The 6,000-nt window shown below is 38.1% G+C and overlaps 1 long non-coding RNA gene across 1 annotated transcript; it reads left to right on the top strand.

Annotated features, from left to right (window-relative positions):
• Positions 1 to 472: 472 nt before the first annotated feature.
• On the top strand, positions 473 to 5,851 carry LOC116514258. Its single transcript, XR_004256083.1, has 3 exons — positions 473 to 1,203; positions 4,025 to 4,079; positions 5,725 to 5,851. It is a non-coding gene; the product is annotated as an uncharacterized LOC116514258 (long non-coding RNA).
• Positions 5,852 to 6,000: the final 149 nt, after the last annotated feature.

Genomic DNA, 6,000 nt, shown 5'->3' with positions numbered 1-6,000 from the left:
CAATGTGAAATATGGTCATCAGCCACTTTTTTCAGTGCCATTGTAACTTTGAATGATCACAAAATGAACTGTTTTAAGTCAAGTATTACATTTTTACTGATGCAACTAATATTATTTTATTTTCCATGCAGTACTTTATTTGCTGGTTGGATATGGGGGGGGGGGGGGGGGTTGTATACCCAAGATACTGTGAAAGCTGAACAATACAGTTGGGACCTGGAAATCTGACCAAAGCAGCTGGAGAAAACTAGGGTGGAAAAGATGGATTCTTGAAAATTCATAGCAGGCCATGTGGCCTATACAGCTTCCCTCTTCAGAAGGAAATGGGCATTTAGGAAACACCCCTCAGCAGTTTTCTCCCTTTGTTAATGCCAGGAAACAAGCTGATTAGCCAATAAATCAGAAACCACTGTCCACGTGTCTCATGAAGTTGCAATGTTGCAACATCCATCATTTAATGCACTTGTTACTCAAATTCTGAAAGGTAAAGAATTGCTCAAATTCAGTTCGTGGTGTACTATATGGACAGGTCCCTGCAATTTTCCAATCTGCTCTACAGCGTTACGATTTCCGGGTAGCCTTGAATTACTAATCACGCCAGATGTACTTGGCTCTTTTTCCGAGATGAGTTAAGGTCTGCTACATGCTGCCCCCTGCTGCAAACGTATTTTTAAAAAAGAGGCAACAGGACTGAACACGCAGAAGCCAAACCTCTTATCACTTGCTGCGTGAGGCGTCATAATTTATTAGCGTTGCTAATAACGTGCACGACCAAACATTCCAGACGGAGAAAAGAACCAGCCTGAAAAGTTTCTTATCGATGAACAGGCAAACGGGGTCAAGGAATCTAACCTCAAAGGGAGGTCGGGATACAAGGCACCCGCACCCGCACCCGAAGCACCAACAAATAAGCCACGCGGAATGAACAGCTAGTAACGGATGGAGTTTCCGCCCAGCCGTGACAAGGAGCGCTTGAGCTCCTTCCCTTGAAGTCCGGGAGAGTCGAGTCCTGCTGCGCCGTCTCCCGAGAGACTAGAATGCAAAACATTTCACGTCACAATGCACAGAGAACATCGGTTCTCCAAGCAACCCGTGGCGTTTTAAAGGGGCCGTCTGAAGTGCAGTGAGAGAGAGTTGGCGCGCGGATGATGGAAGGATTTTCTCAGACCCCACGGAAAAATCGGGATGGAGGCAACGATTCAGGTGCTGGTCTAGCCTCGAATGCTCTGTACCATCGGGGTCCTAGAGAAACACGCGAAGAAGTCACTGAAAAGAGTATGGTAGGATAGAAAAAGGGGCGTTTGAGGTGTGCCGCCCCTCAGGGACTTGGGCGCAGACCGCAAGAAGCGAGGAACACGCGTGAGTTTAGTGTCACGTGCGCAGAGAAAGACCAACGGTCTCCAAAAGCAGAAGTGTTGTTATGCTCGGCTAATAAACGCCCATCAGTTGATGAGGGTTTTCTTAATGGGGGTTTAGCGCACACAGAATAGCCGTTTTTCGTCTGAACGTTGCTTAAAAGTTCAAGCTTAGGTCGAGCTTTACGAATCTTCTTGTAAATGATAAATGGAAGTTACTCCTTTATATATAGCTTGTTCCTGTTTTTTTATGGGAATTGAAAGTGGTGTTCTTGGGGGCCTTCTAATTTTAGTGCCACAACAACAACTCTGGGGAGTAAGAATTTCAGAGCCCTGAAAATTGGAAGGGTGAGTAGATGTGGAACACCAATGTGTGTGGTTGGTATCAACTATGAAAGAGGTTTGGGAAAGAGCTGGAGAGAGCAGCCAGATGTTCTCCAGTGCAGAACATTTCTCCATTTCAACATTATAAATACTCTGGGAACACTTATTTGTTGGTTCCATCCTTCATGTTGTCAGCAGCTGTTGAGCAGAAGAAACGTAAATCGTCCTTAAGTGTTTCTCTCCCTCTCGCAACCTTTAGCATAGAGGTGTATAAAATCGGTAAGATTTCTTGCACCACATCTAGAAAAGAATCCAGCAATTGCATTGATTTGAAACCGGTAAATAACAGACAGGATTTAAGTAACAGGGGTAGGATAGGATCAGCAAGGGGCTCAGGCAGTTTCATCCTGGTTTAGTTTTTTTATGCAAACATTTGGGCAGAAAGCACTTTGGCTCACTAGTGAAATCAAGGCCTAAGGAGATTGGATCAATTCACCCAATAAGCACTGTGGTTGAGTGGAGGCTTGAATTTATGGCTCCCTGGTCCAAGCCCAGAACCACCGATTTGGTAATTTCTTTCCCTTTTTACATTTTTCCCAAGGCAAAATTCCAAGAATAGACTTTTCTCTTACAGTGTTATCATGGGAATGGTTGAGGAATTTTTGCTGTCAGAACTGTAGACACACTCTACATTTCATTCTTGCATTATCTGGCTCAAAGGAGATTAGGATGGGAGTTGAGATAATTTCTGTCAGTGAGATATATACCTCATACATGAGTCTATCTCTTATATTTATATCATATATTTGTCTAATCTTGTGGGTTTAAACTAATTTGAATTTTATTTTATGTGATTCAAAATCTAGTTTTATGTTCAACAGGCAGTATCCATAGATACATAATGTGGTTAATGGATCTCAGTGGTATCTTACTGTAAAAGTATAGTTTCTGTAGTTAAACACAATCACAATCACTAAACATTTCAGATTTTTTTTTTGCCAACATAGTTTATTCATGATGTATCAGCTATGTGTCATGTGTGAAATAAAAAGAAGTTGACAATATCTAATCCAGTGGTAGTAAACCTGGTCCCTACCGCCCACTTGTGGGCGTTCCAGCTTTCATGGTGAGCGGGTAGGGGTTTTGTCTGATACTAAAACACTTTTTTTAATTTAGTTGACTTTTTAAAAAAATTTCATAGCATTATTCAAAAACATTTTCATTAGGTTTCATAAAATCACCATTACTGTGGAACCTGTGGGCGGTTATAAAATTTTACTACTAACAGAGATACAAAAGTGGGCGGTAGGTATAGAAAGGTTGACTACCCCTGATCTAATTTGTCATCCACCACTGTTGAGAGAAGGGAGTATGTCTGTCAAAATCTTCAAGATGTTGGATATAATGTTACAATCCAAGGCCTGTCCCACCATTTTGCAGATTTTGGCCATCCCTTTCTTCCCTACCCCAAATGCCTCACCGTTATCCTTCTTTACAAATAATCTGATGTTGTCTAAGTTATGTTTGGTTTTTAAAGTAAGGAACATAGGATGAGCATCTGCTTTTTTTAAAAAAAAAAAGCAATCCATATTTGTGCATATGCCACACAGTCCCACCCCAATTTTTTTAAAATTGTAAAATGGTAGATGGGTGATAATGCTTCATCCTTGGAAATTCCCTCAAAATTCTTTATTTAAATAACAGAATATTGGGAGACTTGTATAAATACTTACTGCTTTTTTACGTTAACATCTACAGGGTTTAAATATTATTTTTCTCCTTGTCTTTATTATTTTTATAAATTACAAGGCAGTGAACATACTGGACATAGTATTTCTTTTTATTTCCCCCATAACAACAACCCTGTGAGGTGAGGTGATCTAAGAAAGAGTGACTAATGGAATAATTCTCTTAATAGCTTTAAAGTTTTTGAAAGAAAATGGTTTAACTCAAATCCATGAGATGTATCATGATTTTTAAATCCCATTTTAGGTCTCAGTCAAAGCAGTGACTGATCCCACAGAGATCTCCTTGGAAATAGATGAGGTTGAACTAAGACTGGAATCAAATCCTGAAACATGAAATTTGCTGGATAAGTTTGGGTCAATCTTTCAGTCTAAACTATTGCTTAGCGTTATAAAAACATTGGGTGGGAGAAAGAACATGTATTTACCTTTTGACCTTTTAAAGAGAGGTCAAATTTTATTTTATCAAATAAATATTCTTAACTTCTCACCTATGATTTTCTCTGGATGGAATGGGGATCGTATTTAGCATTTTTCAGTTCATAATTCAAAACCTAGTAAATTCATCCATATATTATAATAAGTGTCTGTATTTACCAGATAGCAAAGATGCCGGAGAAGGAAGTTCATCTTCTGAAGCTGATAATTCTGATAAGTAAGTGAATGGTAAAAATTGTTTTCTTTTTATCTATAGTTCATCAGAGTATTGCAAAGAAAATGAATATACTCTCAAAGCCATCCAATAAAATTCATTAATAATAAATTTAGGCTAAAAGTCCGAAAGTAATTTCCCTATGCTTCACACCATTAACTTATGGTATTAGTTGCCAAAGATGTGGCAATTGGAAAGACTTAAAGCAACAGGATGAATTAGGTAGTGTTATGGAAACTAATAGAAATCTCTCACAGTACAAGTAGCCAGCTAAATGCAAACACAACTGTCTCACTTGAATGGCTTGTCCCACAGAATTATCTGGCAAAAATTCAGATCGGTCCCTTGATCTTTCAATAATCTACTAGAATTTATTGATCCTTAGTACCAACCATTCACATTTAGACTCTCAGTCTATGCACAAGAGAATAATTGCTACAATTTCAATAGGAAGTGGTCAGCTTTAGTAAGAGAAGTTATATAAAATCCTACACTTTTGAATAGCATTCTCCTGAAAAAGTGGTAAATGTCTTAGTAAAGTTATCTTCATTGGCCCCAGTGCTGCATTGTAGCAATACGTTCCCTATAAACTGACATCGATTTATTCTCATACAGTGCACTGGAAGATAATGTGACAATTCCAGAGCAGACTACAATTGAGCCCATAATTTCTGTTGTTAGGTAAGGCAAATGTTAAGTGAATTTGCCCAGTTTATGCCGTTTCTTGCCACAGTGTTAAGTGAATCATTACAGTCGTTAAGTTAGTAACACAGGTGATAAGTGAATCTGGCTTCCCCATTGACTTTGCTCATCTGAATGTCACAAAGATGATCTATGGCCTGGGGACACTGAAATCATAATAAATATAAACCAGTTGCCAAGCACCTGAATTTTGATCATATGACTATGGGGATGCTGCACAGGTCATTAAGTGTGAAACATGACCATAAGTCATTTTTTTTCAGGGCCGCTGTAACTTCATACAATTACTTAATGAATATTAGCATGCAGAAGAAATGATAATTTTTTTCTTGTGTAGCATATTTCCATTTTTTATATTTATCTATCCAACACAGGGCTCTTGATCTCTAGCCAGGTGGAACATTTTAAATTAATCTGAATAAAATTAAGAAATTGTTTTTTGCTATTTTAACCTCGTAGTTAAGAACAGGAACCTATGGTGCTAGTGGTTTGAATTTCCCTCCAATCTATTGAATGGAATAAAATCTGAAGCCAATAGATCTATATCAGGATTTATATGGAACTACATACAGTTTAGGCATTCCCAATACGTAAGTACAGCAAAAGGGTTCGAAATAGTAAGGGAAAAAGTTATAAATATAGAAAAATGAATGGAAGTAATAGCTAAGATCATTTACCAATACCATTCATTACACCTCTCCTACTCAGTCCTTACAAATCATCCTTCTACAGATCCATGCACCACTTCCATAAATAGCAATTAAATATTAGTTCTAGCTTCCCTCATTATGGCTAAAAGTCCTCAACTTTGTTTATATATATATAATAAGAGTCAATATGGTGGAAAATGCACATCTATTGCTAAGCTAATATCTTGGGTTCCTGGAGTAATCAGTTGCTTATTTTGCCTTCAATAATTCATATACTATCATTCTATTTCTTGTAGGTCTTCTAAAGAAATCGTAATAGGAGAAATAATGGTAGTCCAGATATGAGATCAGATAGAGGTTCTTCAGAGAAAAGATGGAGTTGTCTTCCACAAGTGCCACAGGGATATCAACCTCAAGCACAGGTACTTTGTCTCAATTTCCTTATAGAAATTCAATAAGTTAAGAAGGCAGAGAATAAGGAATTTCAAAGCCATCACACTGGTCATAAAGAAACATCTAAGTGCAATTGCATGTATCTTTCTGCTCCAATCTAATGTTCTCCAAATGTCGTG

The sequence above is a fragment of the Thamnophis elegans genome, chromosome 10, assembly GCF_009769535.1.
Source record: "Thamnophis elegans isolate rThaEle1 chromosome 10, rThaEle1.pri, whole genome shotgun sequence".
Lineage (NCBI taxonomy): Eukaryota > Metazoa > Chordata > Lepidosauria > Squamata > Colubridae > Thamnophis > Thamnophis elegans.
Note: the sequence above shows the minus strand (reverse complement) of the source record. Positions and strands in the feature narration are given on the sequence as shown.